Genomic DNA, 20,086 nt, shown 5'->3' on the forward strand with positions numbered 1-20,086 from the left:
AGAAAGTGATCACTTTGGTACGTGTCCTGGGTCCTGGGAGTCAGGAACTCAGACAAGGCAAAGAGAGGCAAGTAGTCTCTGCTCCTCAGCCAGGACGACTGGAAGGCTGGACGACTTGGCAGCCCAGTCATCTGGAATCATCTGGAAGCTTCCTTGCTCACATAAGGTCTAACAGCTGAGACTGGCTGTCAGCCAGAACTCCTACACATGGTCTCTTCATCTGGTCGCTCTGCGCAAGCTGGCTCGGGCTAGCTCCCAGGAGAGCACAGTACAAGTCCCCGGCATTTGAATGATCTTGCCTCGGAAGTCACACGGCGTTACCTGTTCCCCACAGGCGGCTCTGCTCCTGAAGCCGGCTCTGGAAAGCGGATGTGGCTGTACTTGGGGCTGGAAGGGTCCACACGGCCCTTCCGACCCTCAGTCACTAGCTTCCCCACCGAGGCCCGGGAGGGTACAGCGAACTGGCAGAAGATCTCTGTGTGTGTGCCCTGCGGCTGCCAGGGAAGCTGGGATGATGAGTGTCTGGCATTTTCTGCTTCGAGAGTCGGGGGGATTTTTGCCCCATAAAAGGGGTTCCCTAGATGTATGAATAAAAAACATATTAAGGTAGATGAAGAACTTTAGATGCTGAGGGGTTACTGAATCCAAGAGACGTCTGCTTGGTCCTGGGACCCAGAGAAAAGTCACTTCTGACGTGTCCCCGGAAACGATGTCGGAGTGTGCCCTCTCTGGGCTCCTTCCGCAGAATCTACAATTAAATGCAGTATACATTTCTCCCCTTTTTTGATGGGAATGGCATCTGCGATAAAATTTTAACTGCAATTTCAAAAACTGTTGTGGAACATTTTAATAAAGTGAGCGAGCAATTACAGATTCCGGAGTTTGGATGCATATAAAGGATACCTTCTTCTGTCATCTTTAAATTCAACTTAAAATCGGTGGAACCTGAAACAAAAGCGATAACAATGAGATAAGGTCTATGTAAATTATTCTGACATTGAGAAGCAAATTGTAACAAAACACTTTCAGATCACGTAAAAAGCAATAATGGACCCAGGCGAAGGGATACATTTTGAATAGAAGCTATGAATAGGTTTGGGGATTGGTTGATAATCCAGTTAATGAATCACATGAACACAAACACTGGAAAAGGATGTAACTTCTTTGCTAATTTGACAAGAAATGCTGACATTGACAAAGATAAAACTCGTACAGCACCACTTCAAAGAGGCTGTCCATGACGCCCTGATTAATAACTGTCATTAATTCAAAGGTTTTTTTTTTTTTTAGTTTTTTTTTTTTTTTTTAACGTTTATTTATTTCTGAGAGACAGGGAATGAGCAGGGGAGGAACAGAGAGAGAGGGAGACACAGAATCCGAAGCAGGCTCCAGGCTCTGAGCTGTCAGCACAGAGCCCGACGCGGCTCGAATTCACGAGAGCTGTGAGATCATCACCTGAGCTGAAGTCGGACGCTTAATCGACTAAGCCACCCAGGTGCCCCAATATTTATTTTTGAGAAAGAGAGTGAGCGAGCAGGGGAGGGGGAGAGAGAGAGGGAGACACAGAATCCGAAGCAGGCTCCAGGCTCTGAGCTGTCAGCACAGGGCCAGAAGCAGGGCTGGAACTCACAGTGAGATCATGACCTGAGCTGAAGTCGGACGCTCAACCGACTGAGCCACCCAGGGGCCCCTAATTTGTTTGTTTGTTTGTTTGTTTGTTTATTATTTTTGAGAGAGAGAGAGAGAGAGGAGGGGAGGGGCAGAGGGAGGGAGAGACACAATCCCACATAGGCTCTGCACTGACAGAGCCCCGAAGTGGGGCTCAAACTCACAAACCATGAGATCATGACCTAAGCCAAGATCAAGAGTCGGACACTCAACCGACTGAACCACCCAGGTGCCCCAATTCAAAATTTTAATTTTAAGATTAATCCCTGAGCACCTCCTGGCTGACAGCAAGGAACCTGCTTGGGATTCTTTCTCTCCGTCTCTCTACTCCTCTCCCTACTTGTGGCCGTATTCTCTCTTTCTCTCTCTCTCTCTCTCAAATTAAATAAATAAGCATTAAAAAATAACAACAACAACAAAACAGATTAGTCCCTGAGCAAAAAATAACTTGAAATGCACTGAAACCTTAAAACTCATATGTGAAACTTGATAGAGATTTCCTCGAATGTGGAAAAAAAAATCCTTAAAATTTATAATAATTACTATCAGCAACGCACTGCAAAGTTGTATTGCTAAGGGTCCAATCAGGAGACAGAAACCGCACAGCAACTTGCACAAGGGAAGTTTAACATAAAGAATTAATTTTAACATGGGGTTGGAGTAATAAGGGATTGGCTAGGAAGAAGTAAAGAGGGTTCTTGGGGCGCCTGGGTGGCTCAGTCAGTTAAGCGTCTGACTGCAGCTCGGGTCATGATCTCCTGGTTCCTGAGTTCCAGTCCCATATTGGGCTCTGTGCTGACAGCTTGGAGCCTGGAGCCTGCTTTGTTTGGATCGATCTCTCTCTCTCTCTCTCTCTCTCTCAAAAATAAATAAATATTAAAAAGAAGAAGAAGAAGTAAAGAGGGTTCTTGAAGAATGCAGGCTGGGGAGACCCAGCGAGTGTCCATCACCCAGGGTGAGACGAAGCACCCACGAAGACGTCCCTCTGCAGGGCTGAGATCCAGGCCTTGATTGGAGACAGCGTGGCTCGCTGCCCCGCAGAGAAGTCACTGAGGTGCCAGGTTGGCCGCACTTGCTGGAGATCCGCTGCCCGGGGTGCCAGAGGACCCTCCACCGGGAGGCGTCCTATCTCAGAACTCGCCCCAAAGCCACAGGAGAGGACGCCAGGGGACGCTGATCACGGGCTACAACCCCCACCCCCGCCACCAGGTGAAGCTGCCCCCCCCCCCCCCCCCCCCCCCCCCGGGGAGCGCCCCCCCCCCCCCCCGGGGACGCCAAGGGAAGCTCCCGGCTGCGGGGAAATTTTAGAGCTGGGTGCTGCACACACCACACAGGCTGTTGGAACGCAGACACCCAGACACTTCGGAAGCTGCTAGTCGCGGGAGGAGCCTCACGTGCTACGGGAACCAGGAGAGAAACCCTTCTCCTCCAGCGGCCCTCTAGCGCCCTCTCCTGACAAAGGTTAACACCCAACAATTGGCGAACAAATTTTTCCAGGACCTACCCCCCCCACCCTAATTATCAGAAAGCGGACCGCGAAGGGGTGTCAGGGGCTGAAATGCTATCCAATTTCTCTGGTAAGAGTGTCTTCATTTGAAGAGTTAGCCAAAGGACTTCTACCCAAAAACTGTTAAGAAAAAAATCTTAGAGAGGTGTAGATGGTTAATAAAGATGTTTTCGTTTTCTGGATTTTATGATGTCTTGTGGTATCTTTCAACTTTTAAAAATTTGTAATGTTAGGGGGCCCTGCGTGGCTCAGTCGGTTGAGCGTCCGACTTCGGCTCGGGTCATGATCTCACGGTTTGTGGGTTCGAGCCCGGCGACGGGCTCTGTGCTGACAGCTGGGAGCCTGGAGCCCGCTTGGGATTCTGTGTCTCCCTCTCTCACTGCCTCTCCCTTACTTGTGCTCTGTCTCTCTCTCTCAAAAATAACTAAAATGTAAAAAAAAAAAATTAAAAATTTGTAACATTATTTTTTTCATTCTGAGTAAGTACTTTCATTCCTAATATCGTATTTGTAATAATTGTCTTTTTTTTTTTTTTTTCATAAAGGGCCTTCCCAAGTTACATTAGTTTCAGGGCCCCCCAGACTGGATCTGCCCTTGCCCATGGGGAAAACTTCCAAGCTGTTTTTATAAGCGTTGCTCATCAAGACCCATGTCAGATCTCAGCTTCCTTTGAATACTTTAACTAAACTGATAACTTGGCCCCTCGGTAAATTGCTGTGGCGCTAAAGGGGGGAAATGCCGGGTTTTCTATACTCTACATGCAACACTTCTGAAACCAGAGGTGTGGGTTGTCCACACCAAGCAATTCTCCAGTTCTCTGCCACACCAAGCGGGTGTCCTACAGTTCAGTCCAACGCGGGCCCTATCTCCCTGGATGGAGCATCACCTCCCACGGGTGAAGGGCTCCGTCCCACAGGACTGTGCCCACCCTACTGCACGCACCAGCCCCACTCCAGGTTGCCACCTGTTTGAGACTGACTGGCTTTAAATCAGAGGTTCCTGGGGCGCCTGGGTGGCTCAGTCGGTTAAGCGTCCGACTTCAGCTCAGGTCACGATCTCGCGGTCCGTGAGTTCGAGCCCCGCGTCGGGCTCTGGGCTGACGGCTCAGAGCCCGGAGCCCGCTTCCGGTTCTGTGTCTCCCTCTCTCTCTGCCCCTTCCCCGTTCATGCTCTGTCTCTCTCTGTCTCAAAAATAAATAAACGTTAAAAAAAATTAAAAAAAAATAAAATAAATCAGAGGTTCCTACCACCCTTTCCTCAGGTTGGATAACTTGGTAGGATGAGTGAGAGAAGTCAGGAAAAGAGTGTACTTACTAGATTACCAGTTTATTGAAAAGGGGTGAACTCAGAACAGCCAGATTGAAGAGATGGGTGGGGCTACAGGGAAGAGGAACTGGGCTTCCACGCCCTCTCCAGACAGCTAAAGAAACTAACTCCCCAGCACCTCCACATGCTCAGTAACTCAGAGGCTCTATGAACCCCTTCAATTGGGTTGTTGTTGTTGTTGTTAATGGAGGCCTCGTGTCATGGGCTCCATTGATGAAAGCACTGGCCATTAGTGATTAACTCAACTTCCAGCCCCTCTCCCCTCCCTCCTGGAGGGTGTGTGTGTGCGCGTGCGCGCGCGCGCGCGCGCGCGCGCGCGTTACGTGTGGCTGGAGGGCCAACCCTCTAATCAGGAGGTTGGTTCCCTTGGCAACCAGACTCCATCCCGAGGTTCATCCTGGAACCCCCCCAGCCCCAGCCATCTCCTTCACATACAAAAAGGCACTTGTCACTTCAGAGATTCCAAGGTTTTGGAAGGTGCCTACCAGGAAGTGGGGCAGAGACCAAATATATATTTCTTATTATGTCAAAGGCACTTTTTTATCTGTATGTTCATTGGGTACCTAGCCCACGCCACTGTCTATTTTTATTTAACTAAAATTTCTTTCTAGCTTCACACAAATGTATCTCCTTTTCCTGGGATGTGCAGAGAATTCTCGATCTCCTTCACAGCAACGGTCACTTCCTACTTTGGATTGTCAACTCATAGAGGGAAGAGGTCATTTTATTTATATATGTGAACTTGAACTTGTAGCAGCATTCAATAAATGTCAGTTGCATGAAGTAAGAGAGTCCTCTTGCCTCCTTTATTAGATTATAAGCTTCTTGAGGACAGGGCTAGGATTAAAGATGAGGGAACTCAGAGAGGTCATCCAGTCTAACCCCTGGGTACAGGGTGGGGAAATGAGGCCCGTAATAGGGCACATCCTTGAGACCCTGAGGGCAAGGCCACACGGTATCATCTTCAATTTCAGTGTTCTATCCTTCATGGTGTGTGTGTGTGTGTGTGTGTGTGTGTGAGATGGGGTAGGAGGGCAGAGATGGAGAGACAAGTGAAGCTAAAAACCCCCCGGGCCCCAGTGGCTGAGTCAGGCATCTGTCCTTCTCCCCATTCTTGGTACAGGTAAGTGTGTCGGGAACAGAACCCCGAGAGTCTATTGTTTAAACAGGGGAGTGGGGGCACCTATTTGTCTCAGTCAACGGAGCATGTAACTCTTGATCTCAGGATTGAGTTAGAGTGCCACTTTGGGGGTAGAGATTACTTAAAAATAAAATCTTAAAATAAAACATAAAAATGGGAGCGGTTAGGGACATGTAATCAAAATCTTCCAAAATTCCTGACAATTTCAGTAGCGGGCTGGGGCCTGGGTCTTAGCGATAGTTCTTTTTTTTTTTTTTTCAATTTTGTTTCACATTTTTATTTATTTTTGAGAGAAAGAGACGGAGACAGAACACGAGCTCGGGAGGTGCAGAGAGAAAGGGAGACACAGAATCCGAAGGAGGCTCCAGGCTCCGAGCTGTCAGCACAGAGCCAGACGCGGGGCTCGAACTCACCAGCGGTGAGATCATGACCTGAGCCGAATCGAACACTTAACCACCTGAGCCACCCAGGCGCCCCCCAGCGATAGTTCTTAAAAGGGGGAATTAATGGGGAAGAAGCAGAAACTTAGAGAAAAAAAACTTAATATTCTTCATTTTCTCTCAAATTGTTGTTCGGACTTACAGTTTCATGAACAGAGTATGAAGAGGTGTGTATTTCTCAGATGTGCCCACTCTTCTCAGCTTAGATATTATCAAACAAATGCCAGTCTAACAGCAAGCCAATCATTTCTTAACATGGTTAATTTGTGTTTCTTTAGTTACTGGGTGGGTTGAACATCTTTTTAAATGTTTGTGGGTCCTCTGAATACTTTTTGGGAAAATCCTGTGGTTGGTTGTTATTGTTGGTGCTTTATAACAATAATTCAATGGAGTACATTTTAAGTGAAAAATGTTTAATGTTTATTTTGAGAGAGAGAGACAGGCAGACAGAGCATGAGCAGGGGAGGGGCAGATAGAGAGGGAGACACAGAATTTGAAGCAGGCTCCGGGCTCTGAGATGTCAGCACAGAGTCTGACATGGGGCTTGAACTCCCGAGTCTCGAGATCATGACCTGAGCTGAAGTTGGATGCTTGACCCACGGAGCCACCCAGGTGCCCCCTTTTTTAAATTTTTTAAAAGAGAGAAGTAGGGGCACCTGGGTGGCTCCATGGGTTAAGCATCCAACTTTGGCTCAGGTCATGATCTCAAAGGTCATGAGTTTGAGCCCCACATTGGGCTCTTGGCTGTTAGCACAGAGCCTGCTTGGATCCTCTGACCCCTCTCTCTCTGCCCCTCCCCCACTTGTGCTATCTCTCTCTCTCTCCCAAAATAAATAAACATTTAAAAAATTAATACATAAAAATAAATGAAAGAGAGAAGTAGAAGGTGGATTCTACTAGTGGATGGCCGCCTCCCAGTAGATCATGGAGAATCATGCTTACACATAGCAGGTACGCAATAAACACGTAGCAGATTAATGGACCATCATCAAGGATCCTGCTTGGTGAGATGTGAGGGGTACCATTCTGCCCTGCTTTTTCTCTCCCGATTTATGCTGGGCTTGGGTAGGGGAATGAAATCTCTTCCTGCTTTGGTGGGGAGGGGAGCCAAGGTGGAGATAGGACACAATGGCCCAACATGAACAGGTGTGCTAATCCTACCCGGCTCAAGTTTTGTAGCGATGATTCCAGAAAACACACCGGGAAGGGTTTGGCTTGTAGAACCTGGCCCTTTCAGCTCTTGCTAGATACTTCTCTTGAGCTTCGAGCCAACACAAATCTGAATCTCACCACGAGAGGGGGCCCTAAACTCAGGATGATTCTGAAGTTTGGTCAGGTGCTGTCTTCAAAGTTATCCCTCAGAAATTCTGATTTTCCACCTAAAATATTTCCTCACAAGTTTAAGTGGCTGCAAGAAATGCAACTGCCTGTCTAGCATAGTTATACCTATTTTTAAAAACTCTTGGCTATATATTCAGTGATATGTAAATATCAGCAATTTGATATCCACGATTTAAAAAATACACAAAGTTTGGGGCACCTGGGTGGGTCAGTTCGTGAAGCATCTGACTTCGGCTCAGGTCATGATCTTGAGGTTCATGAGTTCGAGCCCCGCATCGGGCTCTGTGCTGAAAGCTCGGTGCCTGGAGCCTGCTTCAGATTCTGTGTTTTCCCCTCTCTCTGCCCCTCCCCCATTCTCACTCTGTCTCTCAAAAATAAGGAAATATTTAAAAAAAAATTTTAAATACATAAAGTTCTTTTAACTATTCATTTTTGTTCATAAACTTGTCTTTCCATCACCTCCCTCCTCATCTAATTTTTTTCCTTAATTTTTCCAATAATGAAGAAATTCCCTCATCTAGTTTTATCCTAATAGAATATATGTTATTTAGGGAGTCTTCTTTTATGGATTGTCCCTATCATACTTTTCAGCAACAAAGATATAAATAAAAATATTTTAAAAATTTTATATCCTATGATCATGAGTCTCTAAGTACTGAGAAGTCTCTTCTGGTTAGAGTATCATTGTTATCATGTGTATTTCATTAAATCAACATAAATATGTTGCCAATTTGATAACTAATTGTTAAACAGAAAAAGTAATTTTTTAAAATGTTTATTTTTGAGAGAGAGAGAGAGACAGAGTGCAAGCGAGGGAGGGGCAGAGACAGAGAGGGAGACACAGAATCTGAAGCAGGCTCAGGCTCCGAGCCATCAGCACAGATGCCTGATGTGGGGCTCGAACCCACCAGCCACGAGATCATGACCTGAGCCAATGTCAAACACTTAACAGACTGAGCCACCTAGGCGCCCCTAAAAAGTCAATTGTTATTGGAAATGCCCCTCTTAATGAGGTGGATGAGGTCGTTTGTATTTTCCAATCTGCTGGAATAAGTCACATTGCTAACCAAATACACTCCTATTTCCACGGCTTGGAATGGATTTTGGGCTCTGCAGCCAACACTGGCATGAGAGTGACAGTGTGGAGGCACTGATTAAAGCCTGGATGAAAGCCTCTGAGCAATGTCCCCTGCGCACGTGAATTCGGTTACATTGTTTACACGTGAAAGCACACTAGGACAAAATTTTCAAGTGGCTAAAATAAAACTTGACTTGCTCCTTCATCCCTCGTCTAGGTAGTCCTCAATCTCCATAAATTACGTCAGTGTTTGCGTCCATTTTTTTCTCACCCTTAACTGCCTTTAGCCAGGTGTGTACCTCTTTCTACCTGAACCATGGCAATGACGTCCAGACCCCTCTAGTCCTTCCTGCACATGGTGATCAGACCGGTCCTCCTTATGCCTCTTGTATCCTACCTCTCTTTTGCCAACAAAACAAAACAAACTGTCTTATCTCCTAGAATATGAAGTCTAGACTTCTGTGGCTGGCATTCAGGGCTCCCTGGGATGTCCGTTTCTGCCCTCTTGAACGTCACAGCCCGTTCTCTTCCAGTATCCTGTCCCAGTCTGGTGGGCCTCCCTCGCCATGATCATCTCACAAATTGCAGTTTCTTTGGACCAATGGGAAGTCCCTCTTGGTCAGGTCCTCTCCAGGAGAGTTGGTCCCTTCTGGTCTGCCCCTGTCTTCATGTAAGGGGAAGGGCATGAGACAAGGTATTTCTTTGCTCACGCCGTGTGCCAGAAATAGATTCATCCTGATACTTGTGGAGCAATCAGAGAATAGAGATTTCAAATAAACGCTCCTAGGGAATTATTATATATTAAGAATGTTTACTAAGCATCTGCTGTGTTTACCACTGTGCTAGGCACTGGTGACAGAAATAGAAATTTAAGATCCAGTCTGATGAGGGACCGTAAGGCAAGCTGAGGGCTAAGCTCAAGCTAGCACAACCCCCTCCCGCCTCTTGGGATCTGTGTGATATTCCTCAGGCCCTCCTGGCTGCCCAAGAACAAAGGAAAGGAAAGAAAACAAACGGTTAACTGACAGAGATCACAGGCCTGCAGGACCTGAGTCTTTACCTGTTTACAAATGTCTTAGTAAATTACAAGAAAAAGGCAATCTTATCAATAGCCTCATGTCCAGGAACTCCCCGCTGTCTCAATGTTAATGTGTTGCTAGAGGGAAAAACAACCTTAGCTTGACAGTAGCTAAACCTCCAGTAATCTGTGAGTCTTTAATAGCAAATGGAAACCACGTTAAGAAACTTCCTCTTAGGGGCGCCTGGGTAGCTCAGTCTGTTAAGCCTCTGATTTAGGCTCAGGCCATGATCTCATGGTTCGTGAGTTTGAGCACCACATTGGGCTCTGTGCTGATAGCTTGGAGCCTAGAGCCTTTCAGATTGTGTCTCGTGTGTCTCCTTCTCTGTCCCTCCTCCACTTGTGCTCTGCCTCTCTCTCTCTCTCTTAAAAATAAACATTAGGGGCGCCTGGGTGGCGCAGTCGGTTAAGCGTCCGACTTCAGCCAGGTCACGATCTCGCGGTCCGTGAGTTCGAGCCCCGCGTCAGGCTCTGGGCTGATGGCTCGGAGCCTGGAGCCTGTTTCCGATTCTGTGTCTCCCTCTCTCTCTGCCCCTCCCCCGTTCATGCTCTGTCTCTCTCTGTCCCAAAAATAAAAATAAAAAAACGTTGAAAAAAAAATTAAAAAAAAAAATAAATAAAATAAACATTAAAAAATCGATTTTAAAAAGAAACTTCCTCTTCACTTTACCTCCCCTAACCCCATAGTATATAACCACTCTTCACAAGCCCAGTGCAGCTCTTTCTGCCCACGGGTCCTGTCCCTGTGCTCTAATAAAAGCACCTTTTTGCAAAGACGTCTTCTAGAATTTTCTTGGCCGTCAGCTCTGAACATTCATCACCCCAAACCTCATCATAGTCTATCTTCCCTCTAAGAGCTGATCATTTACTTGGGGAGACAAGAATTCCACACATTAACAGTGGCAAATAAAATAGTACAGAACCAAATGCAAAACGAACCTGTTATCATTTGTGATAAACTATTTTCCTATATTTTCACTTTAAAAATTTTAAAACAAAAGTAACACATACTTGTCAAAATGAAATGTTTTGAAGTATAAAGAGTAAAAGTGAAAGTCCCTATTCACTCCCTTCTCAATCCTTCTTGGTGAATACCCTTCTAGACTGTAGACCCCCCTACATATGTGCAAATCTACTCTGTTCTTTCTCTTTTTTTAATTATTTTTTTCTTTTAGAGGCAGAGAGAGTGCACAAGCTGGAGAGAGAGAGAATCCCAAGCAGGTTTCACACTCAGTGGCAGAGCCCGATGTGGGGCTTGATCTCATGCCCCTGGGATCATGACCCGAGCTGAAACCAAGAGTGGGATGCTCAACCGATTGAGCCAGCCAGGCTCCCCACTACTCTGTTGTTTCTTTTCTTTCTTTCTTTTTTCTTTTTTAATGTTTATTTTTGAGAGAAAGAGACAGAGTGTGAGCTGGGGAGAGGCAGAGAGAGAGGGAGACACAGAATCCGAAGCAGGCTCCATGCTCTGAGCCGTCAGCACAGAGCCCGACGCGGGGCCCGAACCCAAACCTGAACCCATGAACCGTGGATCATGACCTGAGCTGAAGTCGGATGCCCAACCGACTGAGCCACCCAGGAGCCCCAACTCTGTTGTTTCTAATGGCTGCTATCGTGTTCCATAGCAAGAACATCCTATTTATTTCTCCTTGCCTTCTATTGATGAACATTTGGTTTAATTTTAATTTTTCCTTATTAGAGTTACATTGTATTCAAAATCATACAAATTCATCCATATGTGTTCTGCAAAAAACAAAAACAAACACAGGAACAAGGAAGCAATAAAAACAACGAGTAAGCATTAGTCAAGAATGTAAACTCTGGAACCAGACTTCTTGGGTTCAAACCCTTATCTGCCACTTATTAGCTGTGTGATCTTGGGCAAGTTCCTTAACGTCTCTGAGCCTCACTTTCCTCATTTAGAAAATGGAGGTTATAACTGTGTTTATCTCATCAGGTTCTAATATGGATTAAACGAGCTAATGTGTGCAAGATATTTAGAACAGTTCTTTCTTGGCACAGAGTGAGTGCTTAATAAAAATTAACTATTATTCTATTATTATTATCGTTAAGATATACATAGTAGGGTGCGTCTGGCTGGCTCAGTCAGTAGAGAACGCAACCCTCGATATCGGGGCTATTAAATTCAAGCCCCAAGTTGGGTGCAGAGATTACTGACAAACAATATCTTAAAAGAGAGAGAGAGAGAGATACAGAGTAGATGAGATAGAGGAAAACTTATTAAATATAGCTACAAGTCACAAATAGTTTACCATTATTTTTTTTTAATTTTTAAAAATGTTTTTATTTATTTTTGAGACAGAGAGAGACAGAGCATGAGCAGGGGAGGGACAGAGAGAGAGGGAGACAGAATCCGAAGCAGGCTCCAGGCTCCGAGCTGTCAGCACAGAGCCCGATGCGGAGCTCCAACTCACGGACTGTGAGATCACGACCTGAGCTGAAGTCGGATGCCACCCAGGAGCCCCAGTTTACCATTATTTAAAAATTATTCTGGCTAAAAGAAGGGAATGGGATGCATCTATATTATTCCATTTGCAGCTCAAGAGACACTGCAAAATATGACAGAGAGTCCAAGTTAGGCCCTGTTCCCTTTGCTTATTTTATTTTATTTTTATTTTATTTTATTTTTTTTATCTTACACAACGTAAATTTATTAACAGAAAACAGTAATTTGAGGAGTCCTGTTCACAGACAGAGACAATGGCAACCTCCCTGCCTGCAGGTACTATCAGAGGGGATGTGGGTGACGTCCTCAATCTGCCCGATCTTCATTCCTGAGCGGACCAGGACTCACCTCTAGCCCCATGTCCAAGGTCTCGGTCCTGTATCCCGCTGTGGCCACATCCTGGGCAGCCAACATGGCAGCATACAGAGAGGCCTCATTTCCATTTCCTTGCCAGAAAGATTGGCGACACGGACAGAAGTGTCACTGAAGGACGCAAAGATGTGGCGGGCACCAAATATGTTTTCCCCTACGGCCCCCTGAGGTCCAAGGCTGAGGACCTACTCTTCCTTCCTTTCCTTCCCCTTGCCAGGTGCCATTTCGGCCCATCTTTTCCAGACTCTGCCACTGGAAGAAGCCCCTGTTCTCTTTTCTTTTAGACTTAGCTTTTGAGCCAGGCGATAGTACGATTACAAACAATCCGAACGGTCCCTCTAAATCGTGAGACTTGCGATGTAACAAAACTTAAAGGCATTTTTGTGGATGTGCTTTCGTGGACCCAGAGACATTGGGCTAAGCCTGTCTAGCGCTTCGGGTCTCCCGGGTAACAGTGCTTATTAGGCCAGGCTTGCACCCACCAGTTCTGGGGAAGGGTGGCCCTTCCCCACAAGGCTGAAGCGGTTCTCTGGCAGAACGACCTGGAAAAGCAGGAACAGACTCTGTCACTAAAGGGGCAGTAAAGCCATCAGCACTTGGGGCCACTGCACATCCCTCCAGTCCAGCTTCTATGAGGTCTGGTGGTGTCACCAGGAGACCAGTGGTGATGATGAGGGAAACAAAGGCAAGAAATATGTGGTTTAAATTAAATTCCCTTACAGCCTGCAGCCCGCTAATAGACGCCAGAGACTTGTAGCGTGTAACACTCCCCAAGAAGTTTATGGCTGCCTTAATGCCTTAGTATTTACACTTCCTCAAAAATTAAAAGCAACCTTATTTTGACAGTAGCTAAATCTTCAGGGTCCTTTGACACCTTGCTTTCAGCATCCAGAAATTCTTTGGAGACCTATGTTATCTATAACTCCCCTCCACAAACTCAAAATATACAATAAGTCTTTCCCACACCCGCAGCTGCTTTTTCTGCCCATGGGTCCTGTCCCTGTGCTTTAATAAAATCAGCTTTTTGCACCAAAATAAAAAACAAAAAACAAAAAACAAAAAACAAAACAAGCGAACAAAAACCAAAAGAGTCTCTAGAATTCTTTCTTAGCGTTTGCTCACAAACTCCACCTCAAATTCCATCAGTGTCATCCAGAGACCAGGGAGAGGCTGAAGTTTCCGTTGTTCTTATTCCCATATGAACCATGACAATAAATCCTCATATTTTGAGATTCCTGTGTGCGTCTGATCCTTGACCCCGACAGGTCTAACTCAGACATAAACAAACCGTTTTATAAATAAAAATATGTAAATAACCAGGAAGCAAGCATGGGAAGGCGTTCACTCCCCTGGTATGAAGCATAATGAACATCATAAGAACTATAAGATGCCTCCTTTCCCCTCCTCCTCATCTCGCCTCCTCTTTCCCCTGTTCTTCTTTCATTTTCCCTTGAAAAAGGGCAAATTTCAAAAACCATAATATCTAATTCTGTTGAAAAGGTAAAGCCATAAATTTATCAGTAAGTATAGGAAGTCTAGAATTTGTACCTTTTATGGAGTACTCTACAGGAATATCACTGAACAAAAGAAAACAAAACAAACAACTATTAACAACCACAACAGAACACCCTAAATATAGAAAAAGATTTACATCAGAGATGACCTTCACCATTATAAATAACGAATAATTAGAAACAACCTTGTGGCTAGTCTTCCCGTGTCAAGATCTATTTTTTTTCTTTCTCTCTCATTGTAATGGAATCCTTCCCTGACGTACATGGCGCATGGCTATCCAGATGGAGTTCTACATTTCCCAGCCTCCTTTGCGCAGGTGCAACCATGTGACCAAGCACGGGGCCAATGGAGATGTAAGGCGGGAAGCATGTGACTTCCGATCGAAGCCCCCTTCACCTTTTCCCTTCTCTCTGCCTAGAATGTGGACGTAGTCACGAGCGAGCAGGTGCTCCGCAGAGGTGGGCAGGATCCTGCAGATGGCAGAGCAACGAGATGGAAAGAGCCTGCGTCGCTGAGCCATGGAGCCACCGTATCAGCTCTGGGCTGTTAGACAAGCAAACAAAATTTCAATTTCTCTTGAGTCTGTTCCAGCTGGCAAGTCTGTATCCTAATACACATGCAAATGACCCACAATAGGAGATGATGGGCTGATCTGCTGTATTTCTACTTGCTGAGATATTAGGTAGCTGTTGAAATTATATTTATGAAGGTATGAAATAATAATTAAAACTCTTAAACTATATTAATTTTTATTTTTTTTTATGTTTATTTGTTTTTGAGACAGAGAGAAACAGAGTATGAACGGGGAGGGTCAGCAAGAGAGGGAGACACAGAATCTGAAACAGGCTCCAGGCTCTGAGCCGTCAGCACAGAGCCTGACGCGGGGCTCGAACTCACAAACCGCGAGATCATGACCTGAGCCGAAGTTGGACGCTTAACTGACTGAGCCACCCAGGCACCCTAAGCCATGACGCTTAACTGACTGAGCCACCCAGGCACCCTAAGCCATATTAATTTTTAAAAGTACGGTTAAAAATTGCATACATGGATTTTTAATATATTGAGGAAAGGCTCTGATTAAGAAACAGATACTGGGGCGCCTGGGTGGCTCAGTCTGTTAAGCCTCTGACTTGGACTCAGGTCATGATCTTGCAGTTCACGAGTTTGGGCCCCACGTCGGGCTCTGTGCTGAGGGCTTGGAGCCTGGAGCCTGCTTAGGATTCTGTGTCTCCCTCTCTCTCTCTCTGTCCCTCCCCCACTCGTACTCGGTCTCTCTCTCTCTCTCTCTCTCTCTCTCAAAAATCAATAAAACATTAAAAAAAAGTTACAAAAATAAATAAATATTGAAAAAAGTTAAGAAAAAAGAAAAAGATACTGGAAATATTTACACTGAAATGTCAACAATGGTTATAGTGTAGGTAATGAAACATCAGGAGATTTATATTTATTCCTCCCTCACTTTATGATTTAAAATTTTCTAATAAGAGAAAAATAAGAAAAATTTGTTAAGTGGTACTCCCAAACTATTCAGCCAGTCTTCTCTTCTCCCGGGACTGGCTGCCCCCAGGCTTGGCTTTTTGTGCAGGTAACATAGGCATCAGCAAGTGGAACAGGGAAGGAGGAGAAGGGCTCCTCTCTTCCGGCTCCCCCCACAGGCTCCCTTGCAAGATTATTCCTGATGACAGCAATTCCATTACTAACATCTCTTCACTATCAACCTCTATGGTGGCTATCCAATCCCTCCTTTGGGGGTAACACGCTAAGTATCTGACGCATTAGGATGAATCACTTAGGCTGGAGCAGATTCGTAATTCGTGCCTGTGAGGAGGTGGGCATGGGTGGAGGGGTGGAGGTAGGAGGGCAAAGAAGGGGTGGGTAGGGAACAGCAAAAGGTAGTATCATCAACCTAAAGCTTTGCCTAAATGAGTCACTGAGCCAGATGCTGCTGTCTACTCAACGTCCACTCTCCTCTTCTTCCTGATGACCAATTTTTTTTTTTTTTGAGGGGTGAGGAATGATTCCCCAACATGCCTTGCAGGTAGTGGCTATTTTTTTCTAGTCGAATGACTCTCTGTTTTAAAAAAGTTTTTTTTGTGTTTATTCATTTTTGGAAAGACAGAGAGAGACAGAGCACAAGCAGGGGTGGGCTGGGGGGCGGGGAGACACAGAATCCGAAGCAGGCTCCAGGCTCTGAGCTGCTAGCACAGAGCCCGACGCGTGACTTGAACTCACGAACCCCGAGATCATGACCTGAGCTGAAGTTGGACACTCAACCGACGGAGCCACCCAGGCGCCCCGACTTTCTGTTTTTAAAAAGTTTCCATGTTTATTGTATTTTGGGGTTGGGGAAGGGCAGAAAAAGAGGGAGACACAGAATTTGAAGCAGGCTCCAGGCTCCGAGCTGTCAGCACAGAGCCCGATGCGGGGCTCGATCCCACAAACCGCGAGATCACGACCTGAGCCCAAGTCGGCCGCTTAACCGGCAGAGCCACCCAGGCGCTCCAAGTCTAGTGACTTTCTAGTGACATTTTTTTCCAGTCTAGTCAGAAACGGAAGGGGTGGGGCTTCTGGAAAAGCTATTGTTTTCCTACTAAAAACAGACTTAGCTGACACACGCTTTTCATTCTTTGCGCTCCCCCTTCTCCTTGTCTGGACCACAGACACAGTGTCTGGAGGTGCGGCCGCCATCTTCTTCCAGGGCATAAGAAGTGTTACAAGGTGAGTTTCAGGATAAAAGTAAAATCACGATTCCCACGCAGAGATACACAAATGAGCACGTGTTCAAGATTTTGTTGAACTCGACAACAAAACAGGGAACAAGGCAGATGTTATAACCAGCTCAAAAGAGGAGCCAAGAAGCACACACTCCTATGAAATAAAGGAAGGTGAAGGCGAACGGGGACGTAGAGGTGAAACTGGTCCCCCGCAGGGTGGGAGGTGAGACAGTGCAACTTCTACCTGAAAGGGTAGAATTTGCTTCTTACCGACAAGAAGTTCGCGATGCTATTCGTGACCTTCGATTACAGCTGGGAAGGAGCGGCATGGAATCAGTCTTATCAGCTGGAAGACTGTGCCACGGGTAGTGCAGTCTTCCATCAGAGTGCACGTTTTTCCTCGAGTGACATCAGCTCTGGACCACAGACCTCTGGACTCCTTTTTTTTTTTTTAATGTTTATTTATTTTTGAGAGAGGGAGAGACAGAGCACGAGCGAGGGAGAGGCAGAGAGAGAGAGGGAGACAGAGAACCCAAAGCAGGCTCCAGGCTCTGAGCTTAGAGCCCGACGCGGCGCTCGAACCCACGAACCACGAGATCGTGCCCTGAGCCGAAGTCAGACGCTCAACCGACTGAGCCACCCAGATGCCCCTAGACCCCTTCTAAGCGAGAAAAACAAAACCCTATTTGCTTAAGTGACAGTTAGTTTCTGCTAAATGCACCTGGCCACAATGCTGACAGATTCAGCCGAATTTAACACAATTCAGTTATTAGGAAAATGCCAAGAATCCTAATCCTTGGGAAACTACAGGTGATATGAAATAATCGCAGCAAGGTAGAGGGATGACAAGGACAGTCTTTTCAGACGTAACGGTATTTCTGAGGGCTTTCTCTAGAGGTGAATAACGAAGATACCTGGTTTTGTCTTTCTTTCTTATTTCGCCAGTAGTCCATCAACAGACGGAGCGTCCGCTCTCGGGTGCGATGGAGCCGCTTGCAGGCAGATCAAGGTTTCCACTCACAACAACTAGAAAAGCCGATGGAAGCGTCAGACGTCACCCCAGATCGTCAGCTGACTTCAGAAACAAGCCGGAAGATAATGGAAGGGCATCTTTAACGTGCTGAAAGAAAACACACCCGTCGGATTAAAACTTCCCCAAAGTTTTAGACAATAGGCTTTATTTAGAAAACAGGATGGTAGAGAGGTCTGATTTTACCTTTTTAACTGCCATGCATCCTATCGATTTGTAATGATTTTCTGGAATCAAGTAAAAAAAAAAAAAAAGTAGTTTAGCATTCCGTGGAAGTTTCTCAAACCATAAGCCTACAGCAATGACTACCTACTCTCCGGTCTCCGTGTTTGCTTTTAGTTTTCATTCATCCTTGGACTTAAAATCACAAAACTAATATTGTAGATCAAGTTCTCTTTGACGTTAATAATAGGTTAAACGACAAAACACAGATTGTTGTGAACTTAGTTCAATAGTATAACTACCATGGTCGGCTTTATTCATCATCTCTGCCTTTCCTCCTTTATCTTTTCAGAGCTGGAACATCACCTACCCACCTCTTGGGATGATCAGAGGTACCTGGGTTAAACATTTGGGAGCAGAACATGCTAGAAATTCGAAACCAGGATGCAGAACTTGTGGACTACATGCTTTCAGAATGATTCTACCTGGGTCGGGCGGGCCACCAAACCCCTTCTGGCAGTGACTGAGACCCAGCCTCCACATTTCACAGGGAATCAGAGTAACTCTCCTATTTTACATTTTCAAAATTTCTTTCAGTTTCTCTCATCTTCCAGGGGGATTGAAATGATGTATTTCCAATCAGGTGGGAACAAAATCTCCCTCCCCACCTGCTTGGTTTCTTTGTCCTTCTATGTCTCCCTCCCCACCTGCTTGGTTTCTTTGTCCTTCTATGTTCTTCTCATCCAGCTAGGATGCTAAATAAAATGACCACGTCTCCAAATAAGGTGATCAGTAATTAAAAACCTACCAGACAGAAAGTGTGAGTCATCATTCAAATTCCCTGAAAATTCCTATTTATAACCACTTCCTTCAAATTCTCATTTATAAATAGAAAAATCAAGAATGAAGTGGTTTTCTTTTTTTTTTTTTTTTAACGTTTACATGAAATTTCACTGTCCTATTAAGGATGTTTGAGGGTTTTCTGATTCCACTCCAGCAAAAGTAAAATCACTTATGCAGAAGTTGCTTGATTCCTTGTTACTATGAAACCCATGGCAACAAAAATACAAACACAAATTAGGAAGAATTCGTCATCGTACGAAATTGCAGTTGAAGCCACTAAATGTCAGCGTTAGGAATAACAGAAAGGAGGTAGGGTAATAAAATACAACAAGAATGATGCAAGTTGAATTACTGGGTAAAAGGGAATATGCGTTTCGATTTTGATAGACTGTGCCACATTGCCCTTGCAGGTACGAAACAGGGTACCTATTTCAACACAGTCTTGCCATCACAGGCTATCATGTTATTTTCCAGTCTGATGGGCACAAGGTGGTTTCTTGGTGTAGTTTTATATTTATCTCATTGTGAGCGAGGTTAAGTAATGTGTCATACGTTTATGAGCCACTTGTATTTCCTCTTCGGGGAATCATACTGTCAGAGCCTTTGCCCAGTTTTCTATTTTGGTCCTTTTCCTATTGAATTGTAAGAGCTCTTTATATACCAAAGAGATTTGTCTTTGGAAGCTCTCAAGCCGCACGCCATCACAATGCTAGAGCAAGTCCAAGGATGGTTTTGGGATTCGGACAGGAAGGGCCAAGGGCCTCAACCGAGAAAACTTTCTGCCGTCTGAGATTTACTCCTTCTATGTTTCATTTCCGGGTTCTCCTATCAAAGGCTCATCTACCCATCGCTCAACGCTCTGTCAGAGCCTGTGCTCAACCCCACGTTCCCAGAACATTTCACAAGTTGCCGTTAATTTTTATGCACACTTGTCTTATTTTCTCACCTAGACATGAGGACGGAACCCAGACCATACACTTTATTTGCATTTACCACATTGCTGGGCAGAGAGCGGCTCTCCATCGACCATTGAGGTTGCTAGTGCGATGGATACCTGGTTAGCAGGGCCAGGGTCGGGGGGGAAGCGCCAGGGCAACCAGCCGATAAGTTTCAGGTGAAGCAACCTAAATGTCACCCTGGGCGGAGGCCCGACGGAGACAGGGAAGAAAACCCTGGCGTTTAGGGGGACAACCTGTTTAGTCCGGCCTAGACCGAGGGGGAAAGGGTACTCCCTGCCAGGTCCGCTGGTCTTTTTCAAGGCTTTTGGTGAAATGAAGCCAGGCGCAATTTCCTCTGAAGTCGAGCAAACGGGGCCGAGCCTGCGGCCGGGCCGGGACACCACTTCCACCCGGACGGAAACGGCCCCGAGACTCCAACGCCCCGGCCTAGGGTCCTCCCATAGGCC

General features: G+C 45.7%; 1 long non-coding RNA gene across 2 annotated transcripts; it reads right to left on the reverse strand.

The window, feature by feature from the left end:
• Nucleotides 1-822: 822 nt before the first annotated feature.
• LOC125930320 (uncharacterized) lies at nt 823-20,072 on the reverse strand. 2 transcript variants are annotated; one of them, XR_007460129.1, is made up of 4 exons: nt 19,675-20,072; nt 17,863-17,903; nt 17,561-17,766; nt 823-945 (listed from the first exon to the last, which is right to left on the reverse strand). It is a non-coding gene; the product is annotated as an uncharacterized LOC125930320 (long non-coding RNA). The 2 variants fall into 2 exon arrangements; XR_007460130.1 differs by having other exon boundaries at nt 19,628-20,072.
• Nucleotides 20,073-20,086: the final 14 nt, after the last annotated feature.

The sequence above is a fragment of the Panthera uncia genome, chromosome A2, assembly GCF_023721935.1.
Source record: "Panthera uncia isolate 11264 chromosome A2, Puncia_PCG_1.0, whole genome shotgun sequence".
Lineage (NCBI taxonomy): Eukaryota > Metazoa > Chordata > Mammalia > Carnivora > Felidae > Panthera > Panthera uncia.